The following is a 16561-nucleotide window of genomic DNA, read 5'->3' on the forward strand; positions in this document are numbered from 1 at the left end:
ACACACCCTGACAGATGAAAATGTGCTTCATCACTAAAAAACACAAGTGCGTTGTTAGGCAAGTTTTCAACGATGGCTTCACATGCCCTTTGTCGTGAAACAAAATCACGTGGATTTAGTTTTTGCACCACTGCCAGTTTGTAAGGGTGGAATTTTAAGTCTTGGTGCAGAATTCGCCTAACTGTGCGATCGGAAATTCTAAGCGCAGATGCATGTTTTCGTGCGGATCGCTTAGGTGATTGCAAAACCGCCTGCCTTACTCTCTCGACATTTTCTGGCGTCCTAGTGGTTTTGGAAGGACCTGGTTTTTGTTTCCACACACTGCCTGTATTCATAAAAGTATTCACCCACTGAACGATTGATGTACGACCAGGAACACGACCAGTGGGCGCGACATTAAACTGCCTCCTAAACGCACGCTGGGTTGCAACGATAGACCGGCCACTAGAAAAGTACACAGAGACTGCGAACGCGCGCTCCTCTCTCGACCACTGCATGGTCGCAACTGAACTGAGTGGACGAAAAACTTCATAGCCCGCGCACCATATTGCGCATGGCGCCACCTTCCTAGGACTAATGGCCGCCACGTGGCGCGCAATTCAAATAAGTAAGTTCCCGCGCCGCACCCTGTACTATCTCATCATACTGAATAAAAACTGGTGATTAAAAGAGTAAAGTAATCTAGCCCTCAATTAAGGTATGTGTTTTTTAATCTTAGAATGCATTTGGAGAGTTTCCTTATGAACTAGAGAAGACTTGAAAAAATAGTTAGTTTTGCACCTGCACCGAAGCCGTGATTAGAATTTATGATGATTTAGATGTGATTAGAGTTAGTCAATTGAAATTAATTAGTCAAATATTAAGTTATTTATATTTTTGGTGTCAACATAATTTGCGTACTTTAGATTGTCAAAATGGAATATAAAAAATCACATGACTATTAAAAAATGAATTTATGATGATATTCACATTAACTATGCGTTTTGATACTATAACAACTTTTTGTTGTAATTTATTGCCTAAGCTGACAGTAAAGGCCAAAAAAGAGTTTAAAAATATTGGTCATAATTAAAATCATAGTCTAGTCAAACTCTATATTAAGAGGGCCATGGAGCATTGAAATGAAGGGAGCAGAATCAGAAGACTTTTGTCTTGTAATCTGTCGATATTTTAGCTGCTGAAATAAACTAAGATCACATTCACATGCATCATGTTCCACCTTTTGCCCTAGTATTAGAAAATAAAATTCATTTTGAAGTCTACTAATTATCGTCGCACAAACAATGTCATCATTCCGTCAAGTATTTATCGTACAAATGCATTATGATGATGAAGACCGGTGTTTCGTTAGAATGGTTGTCCCAGGGATGTCACTTCTCATGTTGACAAGCACGTCGCTGCTCATTGTTTGTGCAAGAAGATCGGTATATTATTGCCGATTCAGACGATGACAAAATTATGATGCTGATTAATGAACAGATTCATTGATGTTGAAGCTTTCATTTCAATTAAATGTAAGATTAATATCTGTTTTATTCCACTGTATTGTTTCTTTTTTTTGTGAGCTTGGATTCTTTGATTGAAGTAAAACTTAAAACACAAGATGATTATGCTGCCGTCAACATTTAACAGTAATTGTTAAAACGGTACTACAAAGTACAAAAACCCAATACAATTATGCTGAAAAACACAATTATATGTATCGCAATGAAATTATATTTTCTATGCGCTAAATAATTATCGATTTAATTAATCTTAATCATCGCAAACGATGATACGCTGTTCGTCGTCATCGCCATCAATGATACGCTCGTTACCGTCAACAACGATACGCTCGTTACCGTCAACAACGATACGCTCGTCTCCGTCAACAATGATACGCTCGTCTCCGTCAACAATGATACGCTCGTATCCGTCAACAGCGATACGCTCGTCTCCGTCAACAATGATACGCTCGAGATACGCTCGTCTCCGTCACCAATGATACGCTCGCCTCCGTCAACAATGATACGCTCGTCTCCGTCAATAATGATACGCTCGTCTCCGTCAACAACGATACGCTCGTCTCCGTCAACAACGATACGTTCATGGCGACACGCGGCAGGCGGCATGCGCCCGTCGCCAGCTGGATGCGCCGCCTGTCAAAAGGTTGTGATCCTGACAGATGGAGTTTCCAGAGGAAGGGCGATGTGAGTGCCAAGATTGTGGCAGGCTTCGCCAGAATACAAATAGTAAATTATCCGGTAGCTCAGAGACCGCCGCCTCGACGCCCTTCATTCGCATGGGTGAAGCTCACTCGTCCGCCGAGGCCTTAGGAACTATTTGGACATGACGGTAAAAAGAAGGAATTTTTTATAAGATCTGTATAGAACTTAAGAATTGAGATAATTTTTAGCAAAGTAAACTTTGATTATAATCTTCTTTTGGAAGGAATCGCGACGATGAATTTTTGATGGATTTAAATGTTATAGCTGCTTTGAAGGTAAATATTCAAATTTGAGAGTATTTAAGTACTTTCTGCTTAAGGAATTTAAAATAATTGAATTAAAGTATTTCTTCTTAAGGAATAATTGGGGATTTTATCTTCCCTTCTGTTGCAATACTCGACTAAGACATTTTAACAATGAATAGTTGTTGATGAATAGACAATAGCCAGTGAATAGATCATTTCAATGAATAGACGACATCCTAGTTTATTTCGGAAATTGAATTTACCTTCTACTTAGGAAAGACGAGCGATAGATTTACCAATGAAATTTCTGACAACCGATAATTTGAATTATTGTTTTAATAATTTTTGTTAAGAATACGGCGAGTATTATTGGTAGTTTGAAATACATAGTAAGCTTCTAATACATGTTGTTATGCATATAAAAATTAAATTTACCTGCGAAAAATTTCATTCTGTCAGTTCAGTAAATGACCGAATTTTTATAAAATTTGCATATACCTGATAAGCAAACTTTTTCTTAAAGGCAAGGAAATAAATAATACATTCTTAGTTGCGAACATGCAAATAAAGATAAAGCGGGTTAACACATTGCACAGCTCTAGACGACACGAAGAAGTAAACTAGGCAGCAGGACCAAGCCTTACAGGTTATCTCGTTGTTATTTTCCAGCTGAGTGGTATAAATAATAACCGTTCCAAGTCGTAGGTTCTGATAAAAAAAGGAGCAGATAAAAAACGAGTGTTAACGCGAGTTCAATACGCCCAAAGAATCCTACAAAACATATAATAAGACATTTTGGATTATCTAATTATTGCCTTTTTATAACATACTTCTTTCAATTTTATAGCTTAAAAACTTGGGAAAATGTTCCTTCAAATAGCTAATCCTTCGCAATGAGTTTCCTGTTCATTTGGCGCAATATAGTTGGGGACGATGACTCAGCAAAATAAAGTCCATTGAGGGACTTGGTCGGGATACTGGGACCTGGAACTTGAGGAGCTGTAAAGTTCCGGGCGCTTCGTTGTCAGGAGAACGTAGATTCTATAAACTAAATTTGGTCAACCCTTTTTCTAACATTCTGAAGATTATAACGAACCACAAACAAATTTTGAAATTATTGTTCTGTCGGATACCATGTACGATGAATTCACTCAAACAGATTTTCATTAGACAAAAATTTAAACGATGAAATTGGCTTTAAAACTTGGAAGAAGGATTGGTGCTGGGAAAATTGCAATGATGTGGTGGCAAGTGTGTTATTTAGATTAACTAAAAAAACGTGGAATAAAACTGAAGTTTTACAAGCAAACGCGGGTCAACAATTCTCTACTGTTCGTCGGAAAACATCACAGTAATACGGTTAAAAAAAGTTTTTTAATATCTGTGATCATTTTAAATGTGAACCAAGGTGATCACAGATTTCTGCTAAAAATGGCGAATATGTTCCATCAAATTCCTCTTAAAATATTTAGAATACATAAATGTGCTATTTAAAAATCATTCTTACACGATTGACCGCTGAAAATATTTAGAATACATAAATATATAATTTATGAATCATGTTTGCATGATTGACCAATACTGAAGGCGCATAAGTAAGAAGAGCTGTAAAAGCCAGACGAATAATGAATTAAGTATTTTTTATGATGCGAATTCCATCAAAAGAGTGATGATCTTTGCATTCATAGATTTTATCTATTCATTAATGGTCAGATATGAATTAAAATTACTGACAGGCGTCATTTCGCATTAATGTGAATATTCATTATGCAAGTTGAATTTAATGAATTTATGGCCAGGAATGTTGGATAAGTATCTAGTATTTTTTTGAATATACTTGAAGTAACTTCATTTATCTAGTAATAATAATTTACTTCAGGCGGAAAAAGGGCACATCTATAGTGGCTATCAAAACCGGTAATTTTTTGCTCTCTCCACTAAAAAAGCACATTAAGCTCCAGCTTGTGAATGCATGGAAGTATCGCTCTATTTTCGAATAATAGATGACGGCGCTAAGCATCGTGACCCAATGACACTCGGAGACGGCACTTGAATTTCGAAGCTTTTTCGGCACCTCCTTCGCTAGCCTTAAAATCTTTGGCCCGGAAAATTTATTCATGGACTCATGCCATGAAAAACAAGGCGCATAAACTAAATGTGAATGAAATAGAGAGCGAGTCGATCTCTGATTTTTGGGAGAAGTGCAATCTCAAGCCCGGCCTTATTTTAATGTAGCTTGAGCTCTACTGTTTTTGGAAAGGAAATTTATTGTGTAATGACCCACGTTTATGAAACTTTTTTTTGGTCGCATTTTGTATTCAACTAATTTAATTAGTTAATAAAATTGCAATAAATCCTGCATTTATTTTAGGACAAAGAAATCTCATTTCAGCATCAAATCTAATAACATTTACTGATATTTTTATTGTACATCAAAACTTGATATGAACGCAACTCCAATGATTGTGCTTGTGCAGAAAATTATTATGTACGAGTATTAAAGAATTTTTCTTACATATGATTCGAGGTTAAAAGAAAGAAGTGAGGTTGTGTTGAATTGCATATTCATGAAATAAATGGTCCATCAAATTTACATCTGAGCAACTCCAGTTTCTACATAAATGCAAGGCAATAATTCGTCTGTAATTCAAGGCTCAGGCAACGTACAAAAATCAGCGTTTCGGAGCCGCCCAATGGTTAAAAGTCCCACAAAGTGCGATGCTTAACTTGGCGCTTCTTCATTTAGAAACTTTGTGGCGGAAAATGTCGAGAAAAAATGGGTTATGAAGTGGAAGGGACAGTCCGTAATCCTCGGTATCGCCGCAAATGGAACTTGCGGAACAAAAGAAGTCCTGATAAGGAAATGTGTGTCACTGGCCTTACTAAAAGATCCTGTGTGGTATAGCTACTCTTGAAATTCTCCTGTCATATTTTGAGTGAAACTATAAAGGAACAATCAGAAGCTGGATTCTGAAACAGTTTATAATCAATTTACGATAAGTTTATTCGTGAAATATCTTGGTTATTGAACATGACAACCTGATATTGAACCTGTTTGTTTTCTCTTGCATGAACTTAAATGAATGAACTTGAGCCTACGTAGTTTGCTTACGTTATAGTCTCCACATTTTCAGACCGAGGTTAAGGTTAAATTCAATAAATTTTGATTAATGCAGAGTTTTCAAACCTTAACATGCAACTAAAATTTTGACGACCCCAATCACTCGTAAGCAAACGAATATAAATTTAAAAAGTTATGAATGCTAATTATATTTTAGAAACGGCTGAACTGATACTCCTGAAATTATAACAGACTGTTAGCCGCTTTAAAGTGATTAAATTTTTAGGTTTGGGAGAACTTTCGAATTGATATTGAGAAGTTATGAATACTAAGTTTGTTTAAGAAAAGGCTGAACTGATATTCGTGATATTATAACAGATTTTTTACCGCTTTAAAGTGAATTTTCGAGTACAATTTAAAAAAACGAATACTAATTCTGTTGTAGAAATGGCTGAACTGATACTCGTGATATTATAACAGATTTTTTGCCGCTTTAAAGTGAACTTTCGAGTACAATTAAAAAAAAAGAATACTAATTCTGTAGTAGAAAAGGCTGAACTGATACTCGTGAAACTATAACCGACTTTTTGCTGCTTTAAAGTAGATAAATTTATAGGTTTGGGAGAAATTTCAAGTTAGATTTTAAAAGGTTGGGAGTTGAATTTTAAAAGTTTTCCCAAACCGGGGAATTTATTCATATTAAAGCGGCAAAAAGTCTGTTATTATTTCAGGATTATCAATTCAGCGGCTTCTAAAATGAAGCGGCTGAGCTGATACACCTTAAATCATAACAGACTTTTTGCGGCTTTTATGTGAATAAATTCCCAGGTTTGGGAGAACTTTCGAGTTGAATGTAAAAAGTAAGGGATACTAATTCTATTTTTGAAACGGCTGAACTGATATTCGAGAAATTGTAACGAACATTTTGCCGCTTTAAAGTGTATAAATTTCTAGGTTTGGGAGAACTTTCGACTTGAATTTAAAATCTTGTGAATACTAATTCAATTTTTGAAACAGCTGAACTGATACTGTTGTTCTTGTTGTTGTTGAAGTTGTTGTTGTTGTAGTTGTTGTTGCTGTTGTTGTTTCTGGTGTTGTTGTTGCTGTTTTTGTTGTTGTTGTCGTTGCTACTGTTTTTGTCGGTGTTGTTGTTGTTGTTGTTCTAATCTATTTCGGAAACGGCTGAACTGACTCGTGAATTATAACAGACTTTTACCGCTTTAAATTGAATAAATTTCTATGTTCGGAAGAACTTTCAACTGTCTCGTTAAATTCAGCTGGAGCTATAATGCAATGGCAAATCGTTTGAATTTGTCGTGCCTCCCGAAATACAGCAATAAGCTGAGGTTTTGTCTTCTAATGCTGCCATTATCTATGGAAATCTGAAGGTTTCGATAGCCCTATGCCGTTGCACGTAGACAAATAAAAGCAACGAGGCGAAATAACATTGCATGTTTCAGACTAACAGTCGTGGAATTAAAGCTATATCAGAAAACGAAAATTCGTATCGATGGATTCTGTTCTCTGGGTATAGCAACACCTCTCGGCTTAATGCTGATTTCATTGCAGCATTGGGCAATAGTTTCATTTGAAAATGCAAGTGCGTTATTACAGTTGTCGCGTGCGTAAAAAATTTGAAAATGTAATGATTTCGTATGGCGAAATTTTTCTACTGTTGCAAACATTTGACGCCATCGATATCTCTAAATTAAGCATGCGATCGATTAAATTAAAATTCGTACTCTACTAAGTTGTTAAAATGTTTTAAGAGTTATTTGAAACGGGTCCATGAATGGTAACCCCAGAAACATTAACCGTAAAATAAGTGAGAAGGAAAATGTTACTATTTCTTATTTATTTTACTTTCCTGATTTTTAAGTTTTGTTTAGCTGAAGTTGGCACTAATTTTTTACAACGCATTTTGACTTAATTTTTTGGCATTGATTCATTTATTTACTAGATTATGTTGTTTAATCGAGATCATTGTAAAATTTTGTAATTTCAGATGAATTTGATATCAGATGATACGATGTAAAATTTGTACACAAGTTTCATAAAACGAATACCAAAGTCTTCGCATTAGGAGAATTCAAAAACTCATCTATCTGTTCAAAAATCAATTTGGTCTGGCTATTTGCACTAGTAAAAAATGGTAATTTCTTTTATAACATTTGCGTGTTTTATTCGATGCGACACATCACAAAATATTATTCCTGAAACCTGAATATTATTTCTACTAATAAAAATTATGATGGACAAGACTCAATTTGGAAGATATTTCATCCCATTGAGTCATTGAATAATAATAATTTAAATAAATGCTTATGGAATGGGATCATTTGGTAAAATTTGCAATTTCTTTGGACTTAAAGTAATATAATTTTTCGACACTTGGAAATTTGGCTGTTGTGACCGGAAAAGTATTTAGTATAAATTTACTGACGAAATGAAATTATTTCGAAATTAAATTTTTCAATTATTCAAAATTAATATAAATAGAAACTTTGAATAATCGATGGTCAATGCAACCACCCACAGGCCATTTATATTATTTGCTACCACTCTGGACAGACAAAATAATCCGTACATCAATGTAGAATACTAAGAGATGTCAAATTTCCTCAATTTGTATAGATAAAATCTGATCTGATATTTACTGTATTCTTATCTGAATTTCTATTCTTTCCAGATTATCATCTTATTCACTCTGATGATGGCTAAAGTGTAGATAGCCGAAATGTTAGAATATATGGATTTTTATTTCAGAACAGCGATCGTGTCTTTTTTATCCAGAATCATTATTCGACGCCTAAGTGTAATTGAAAAGAAAGTTTTTAGAAAACTTGAAAAACTTTTGAAACTCTATATAAAAATAAAGTCCGATTCATTATTTCTGCACTCTGGATGTGAAATACCTATTCAGAAATTTTCATTAAAATGTGCACACTCATTCTCCTTTCTTTGAGGATGCTAGTTCTATTTACATGAAATTCAATTTTTGTTTTCTTGAATGAAATTTAAATTATTATACATATAATAATAATACATATAATAATTAATTACATATAATAATAATATAACGAAGATTGCTCATTTCTGAAAAGAAACGAAATGGGTGTGAAAATAAGAAAATGCGCCATGTCAATTGATGAATCTGCATCGATGAAATATGAATGCATTTAAATAATTTTTGTGTATTAATACAATTATTTTGCTTCTATTTTTTCTTTGAAACAAACAACTGAAGTCAGAATTAAATTAGTTTCCAATAACGAGAGTCCAGAAAGTGACAGAGTTGCTAGATTTCCTATAAGTATCAAATAATGTTTTGGTAAAATGACCTTAGGGATTGTCCAAATGCATTTTAAATGAAAGAAAACCCGCTTCCAGGACGCTTGCATAATAAAAACGTATGAAAATTATTATAAAAACTCCGCCCCATATATGTCATAATTTTTTAACCAGAAATGGAAAAGTTATTCTCAAAATAGAGCAATAATATAATAGCTGGTTTCTTGGAATAATTCTGTCCCAAGGACTATATTTTCCAGGAACTGGGACGCATTCTGTCAATATTACATTGCCATACAATAATACTATCTGCGAGTATCATAATACTAATTCAAAAATAGCTTATATTATTTAAAATAGCTTATATAAAATAGCTTATATTCAACGATTTCAAGAAATGCTTTATGATGATCCCTGAAAAAGCGAAGACGCCAATAATGGATTACGCGACCGTTCAAAGTTTTCAACGCCTGTGATGAAATAGCAGATTAAATAAATGCTTACATATTCATTTACTTCCTTGGAGCATTTTTTTCAGTATTAAAAAGCTTGGAATAAAACAAGTAATTTACACTAAAGTTAATTTACCTATCGCATGGTTTCCCATTAAATTTGATGTGAGTTACGAGAGTATTATTGTTTACTCTCAAACATTGTCATATAATATTGTCATATAATTGTCATATAATATTGTCATATAAATAAAAAAACGTAGTTTCGGAATTCAACATTTTGGAAATTCTATCCTGTAGCATTGCAAAAATCAGTAAAGGGAAAATTTAAATCACGATCACCGTTGAGTATGGTCCTTCCGTGAGGGAACAACGAACCTTATTTCATTTTAATTTTTATAAAGGCGAAAAACAGAAAAAAATACATTGAAAAAATTATCAGCAGGGTCGCCTTTCCGTTTAATCACTATTTAGTAAAATATTTACATTTGGTGGAATATAGTGTAAGCCATCATTTAAGTTTGCTAATTTGTTGGTCTGTTTCTTTTTGCTGTCCGACGCTAAATATGTTTCTGTTTTTCAGTCTGTAAGCTTTCTTATTAATTTAGAATGGTCGTGCAAATAAGCTTCATAAATTTTGGCTTCATAATGAGTTTTCTAATTCATGCGTCACTGGCGTAAATTTCTACTTAAGAAACATATGCTTCCCCAAAATTAAAAAAAGGTTCAGCACACTCAAATAAAAAACATCAGCGTTTTCTAATTCAATTCTAACTTGATGCGATTCTGAGCGCGGAAAGACAAATTTTTAGCTGCTCACAAGTCTAAACGAAAATTCTCGCTAGGCCCTTTGATAAGACTAGATGTCACTAAAAGCAGTAGACTCGTAAATTCTGTTCAGTGGTGAGGGAATATTAAAATTTTTGCTTGCGTATCATCGAAGGAAAGTATCTTGAGTATCACTTTTTCGTCCCTTAAGAGTCCTTTAAAGAACCAATCCATAATGAGAATAGTTCCTGCATCACACATACGATGTCGTTCAAACTGAGGAATGTGCTTGAGGCGATCGCTTAACTGCTTGCTGAGCGTAATGAGAGGAAGCTTTAGAGAAGCCATTTACATTACCTTTAAATGCTTTATTTTAGGTAACATGATTGGCACTGCCCATCAAATTTTAAGTGAATATAAGTCATTGAGAAATTACCCGCTCGTTTGAACCAATATTTGTATATATGTCTATGTAATATGTTAGAGGATTTTAACGTTGAGTTGTTTTTCAATGTCAGCAGAAGGAGAATTTTATTTAAGCAAGTGTGCCATTGCATTTGTACTGCATTTTATGCTTGAAAAAGCGCTAAAAAATAACTGCTTTCAAAAAAAATTATGTCAAGTTTATATAATACATTATACGCATTTGTTTTAATAACAAACATCGAAAACATAAATGAATTTCAAAATTCAACAAGCATCCATCTATTGAGAAATATCTATATCCAAAGTATTCAAGATTGAAATTGTAATTAAGACACAATTGCCAAGAAGGTGTGAGAAGACAAGGCTCGTGTCATGAACCAGGTCCTTTTCAAATAGTTCAGCTAGTGAATATGTTATAATTTATGATGAATAATAGTCAGCAACTGTAAAATTTTAAAATATGAAGAGTTGAAAGTTAATGTAAATGCTTGTCTGGTAAGTTGTCCCACTTTATCTATTAAATGTTAGTGCTCAGTAATTTCCACTTGAATACGTTGGTCGAATCATTTAGTGATAAAACCTTTTTATCGTCTGTTGCTCATGTCTAGAAATTCAATAATTCCCATAAGGCGGTACGAAGAAAGGGAATTTTCTAGAAACACTCTCAGGAAATGTTATCTGGATGACAAAAAAAAAATGGGTTTGTGAAACAATGAACAAACACCGAACACTTGATCAATGCAAGGGCGCGTGGTATGGATGGATGTTGAGGGACCTTCATCAAACGTAATAATTCGATATGATAAATTCAATATTTTAATTTTATTTTACCGTGGTCTTAGACTACTGTTGATCGTAATCTCTAATCGTAATTTGATTAACACCTCCATAATTTAGCCACAACTAGCTTTCAAATTAATATATAAAAAATTCCGCACTTTGTATGATGGTTTAATTTCAATATGTACTTATCTAATTAATATTATTTGTCAAATTTCGTAACAAAATAACTGTTGAATAATAAATTTTTTTTGTTCACTTCTCATCCATAAAGTATGGATAGTCAAGATGAGTTAATTAGGATTTATTGCTCATTTTTAAACTCATTAAAAATTTTAACCAAATAACGGCAGGGATTTTAAGTAAAGACAGTCAATACATTCATAAACATTTTAGAAGCAGGACTACCTTACAAGTAAATATTTACAAAATAAAAGTCATTTTTTAAATCAGATACAATTTCAGTACATTATTTTGTGTCTCGCAGTGATAACCGATATCTTTCCTAATGCATGGTTTCGTGGATGCTGTGATGTCAGCGAGAAATACATCTCGCACTGGAACTGTTCTTCCAGGAAACGTATCTTAGTTCCGAGACTTTGAACATATTTTTTCGACGGGAATTCACAGAGTACTTGGTGTTACTTTCTACGGAGCTTGCTTCTGGATATTTTCATATATTGCATCAGCGTAATTATTGTGGATGGAAAGTTAAAGAGATGGATAATTTCGTGCAATGCAATCTTACTTTTCACTCATTTTCTTATTATCGGTATGTATTTTCTCAAGAAATCTTATTTATTTTAGACCGACAAATACTGCAAATAGCATTTTATTTTTGTTTTTCTTCTTTGTGTCCCATTTGTATCTCTATATCAATATTTTTGCAAAAAATTTTAATATAAAGTGTACAAAATTTTTCATCCTCATATTCATGACATTCTGTGAGAATTATTTGTTTATGCGTAAAAAATTAACGCAAAAAAGCACAATTTGTTATATTGTAGAAAAAGTTATTGATAAAATTCATGTAGATTCTTATAAAAGTCTAGAATTTTTGCACCTTATTTGCATTCTGTTGATTCTTGATGATTCATTTCTAAAGCATGAGACAGGAGGTGCATAGTTGAATTTCTGCTTGTCCTCCAGAAAAAAGCGTAAGTATTTACTAAACTGAAAAAAATCTATTTCAAAATTAAAGTTTTTTTCAGAAGCAAAACGTCCCAGGGAAGACATTTATTTTATAAGCAGAGGGGAGCATTTTGCCGACCAGCCTCCTAAAGTGTACATTACTGCTCCATTAAAATTTTAATTATTGATCAATGTGTCAAGAAATCTCAATGTAATCCCCTGCGCTGCGAGGTCATTTAATAATAGCCAGACGCCTGCTCTATTTCGGCTTACAGGACGAATCTTCAGTGATTCAATTTAGGGTTAATTAAAATTGATAAATGTATAAGCTGCCTAAACTTCGAGAGTTTAGTATGAGTAACCTGACTAAATTAGTGTTTCATTGTGAATTGAATGCAGAACTTTGATTATTAAAGAATATCAATAGGCTAATGATTATTACAAATTACAGTCATATATTATAAATCATAAACCATAATACGTAATACAGTCATAAAATGACCACTATAAAAATAGCATTAATAAAAATATTGCAGTCATAAATTAAATGACTGATAAATGTCGAATTGATTTGATTTTGTAGAAAAATTTCGAAAATAAAAGAATGCAAAAACTGCTCGACCAAATTGAATTGCGCATTTTTTTATTTAAAACAGAAGTAAACAACAACATTAGCATGCACGTGTGTGCGACTGCCTGCATTGTAAAGTCTGTTTATTGTAAAATCGGTTTATTGTTCCAACGCATACATTCCTACGTTGATATTCAGACCCTAATTTTCTTATGTTTGAGGTTCCTGTTTAATGTTCGAAGCAAAATTTCTTTCAATTGGAATGAAAAACTCAATGTAGCGAGGTCGTGCATTAATTTAGTTCGATAATGAATGTTATGAGGTATATCAGGCTTAGGATTTTCATGCCAACATAGACAAGCATTTTCCATAATCATAGAACATCCAGTTGAAAAAGAGCAGATTTAATATCGTACATACTAATTAAAGTAGCGTTTATTCAGCAACTAGGTTCGCCTATTATATTATAAAAAAAATTTAATTAATATTAATAGGACACATCTTGGTCCATATGACTGGGATACAGTCAAAATATCGCCAGGGGTTTCTCGGGTGATTTAACCTAATTCTGGTGTTCTGATTCCAAATATGGCATCGATTTTGCTTTAACCTGTCGACAAGTATGATTACTATCATACCATCAGCGAGTGAAGGGCTCTTTCCCAGTTTAGGTACCCACATATGGCCAGGCCTAATAGCGGAACAAAACATATTTAATTATATTGCACAACCATTCAAACTTGTGACATTTATTCCTTCTCTTTTATATTTAAATAAATACAAATATTATTAAATTTTCCCCTTCAGCGAGTAACTTTTGAGCTTGGACGCGTCCAGAAAATCCAATTTTTTTATTTATAAATGTTGGACGTGCATGGGCAGTCAAGCCCAGTTTACTTATATTATTCAGTCATGTAGATTTAAGGGTAATAATGCAATATGAAAACAGCACAAGAACAGTTTATTTGAGAATTTATAAGGGCAAGGCCGCGGCTTTTTACACGCAACCTATTACAAGCACACAGTATGTCATAATGTGTGCTTGTCGTTTGTTTGTGCTAGAAGCGCAGCTATGTAAACAGACAAATAAATAAGGGGGATATTTGAGAGCGTTCCCATAACGTTAATTGACACCAGCTGAACCATAATGTGTTTTTGGTGGTGAACAAATAAGAAAATTTTTGGTGATTTTTTGGTTTTTATTAGGCAGCAATTTATAAAATTTTATTTAGGATTGAGAACAATTTTTAACTGAATTAAGATAAAAACATAAATATCACTACAATCAAAATAACAGCCAAAATGGACCTTTGTGATGTGAACATATGTACTCGGATTTCCTAACATAAAAGAATTCTAGTTCGAGATTAGTTACGGCGATTACAAAAGTATAATCAACGATTCTCAAATTAGATAATTCTCGACTAACGGTCAAAGTTGAAAGTAAGTTTCAAGTTTCCGTGCTGCAATATTCACGTGATTCATCTCGAATTTTTTATCACCCATACCGGCATGAGAAATAACCTCCGTAAATAAATCTCGATATAAAACCATTTGCTTTCTTTCAACAAAATTGAAATGGGATATCTTCAAACCATATATTATTTGCTTAAAAATACCTTTGATCGAATTTTCTCATCCACCGAAGCTCTGTAAAAAGGTAAGGGAATCTGATCGATTTGTTTATTTCGAAGACGCATCAAAGGATCTGCTGGAATTTCAGTTGCACCAGACACAATTTTAATTTTGTCCCTATTTTGTAAGAAGCTTCTTTGATTCAGCTTCAATAATCGCCCATAACTTTACCAATTTGTAGAAAATTTAATTTGCCTCGGTGTCGTTTAGACTTTACTTTCTTGTCATTTTGCTTAATCAATTAAAAAAAAACTAGCATGAATTATAATTATTATTCAATTTAATCGTTCTTGCATTTTGATTTATTGCTTCCAAACTAAACTGGTTGACTCTCATTGGAATTATTATTAATCAAACATACATTTTATGAGTAAACATTTGCACGGCTGGAGTTTTTATTTCGTGCCGGATATAAGTTCTGAGACCGTTTTTCCTCGTTTGTTAAGATTTTCTTGACAGATATTGATTTCTAAACTAAGTATTAACCACTAATGCGCGTAATATATTTACTGCTTTCAAAGAAAAATATCTGCAAGGGACTCCATCAAAACTACGCCTCATTTTCTCTTTACGAGAGAAACACCTGATATATTTTTCTCTTTACGAGAAAAAAATTCGAAAAACTCTTGTATTTTCTTCGCATGTAATCGCGAGTCTGCGTGGGGAGAATATAACATTTTCCTTGGGGGCTGCACGGAAATATTCAATAAATTCACCGCAGCGATAAATTAGTGCGCTCACTTTTCAGAGTTTAAGCACACATTGCAAGGTTAAGAAATGAAATTTGTTGGTGCATTCAAAACATTAATCACCCGATTTTCAAAGATTAATCAATAAAGCACCTTAAATATTGGAAAATTCTATCACAATATTGCAATAACTAAAACTAAACTATAATTAAAAATTCGGTTACTAAAAGGTTAAAAAGAAATAATTTACCAAAAAAACTGATGTACAAAATTCTGCACGTATTTATTCGACTGAGAATAACACACTACGCCATTATGCTACGCCTATGCACTACGAGTATAAACGTAGCGCATAGGCTAGTAAGCGGTAAATTTTAACTTGACCGAAAATTTTTTGTTAATTTATTGTAGGTCAATAATAAAATCCTAAATGTCATGATTAAATAAAAATATCTTAATGTGTGTGTTACTGTGACGAAGATATTAAAAAACTTCAAGCCATTATCAATCAATCTACATGTAGCTTATTCAATTCAGGTATTGGGTATTCAGGGGAAATGAAATGCAAGATGCAAACAAATGCAAAAAATGCAAGATGCAAACAAATTTGAAATTAACTTACTGAACAACAATATCTCAGAATCGTTCTCAATGACTTGTTACGAATTTCTAACATTCAACAGAAAATACCTGAATAACATATGAGATGCATCAGAATTTTAATTGTAGCAGTCGGGATTATCCGCAGTATAAATTGTATTTAATTTCCTTTGTTTGAATATTCACACGGCTAAACCGTGTGAAGACGAGAAATTTCTTGATCAGAGTAAGGCAGGAGTAGAACAGAAAATTAAAACTTGCACTCGGTGTCGCTATTTCTCTCAAAGAGGAAGTGTTGTCTACATTTTCTATTGAATAACATTTAAAAATGGCCTCAGAGATCGATGAGAAGTGCCAGAGGTAAAGGCACTTCTATTACTTCCTGCATTTTTTATTACAATAGCCATCGACTTAAGAGAAAAAAAACCTGAAAGGCGGCATCGACCGTCCGTAGAGTTGTATATGGGCTGCATGTGTTTGCCTCCTGCTCATGAAGGTTATTTATTATTCAAATTCAGTTCCTGGTAACTACTCTTGATGAATACTTGATACAATCATTTGAAGTTACTTCAGTTGCTGTATTATTATTGCGCAGTAGACATGCACAGTACATTATAGTGTCGGATGCATTGCATGCTCTGATTTATTTCTTCTTGCGCTTCGTAATGGTTCATCAAAAGGGTGAATAAATATGCTTTAAGAATG

The sequence above is a fragment of the Hyalella azteca genome, unplaced genomic scaffold (genome assembly GCF_000764305.2).
Source record: "Hyalella azteca isolate HAZT.00-mixed unplaced genomic scaffold, Hazt_2.0.2 contig7882, whole genome shotgun sequence".
NCBI lineage: Eukaryota > Metazoa > Arthropoda > Malacostraca > Amphipoda > Hyalellidae > Hyalella > Hyalella azteca.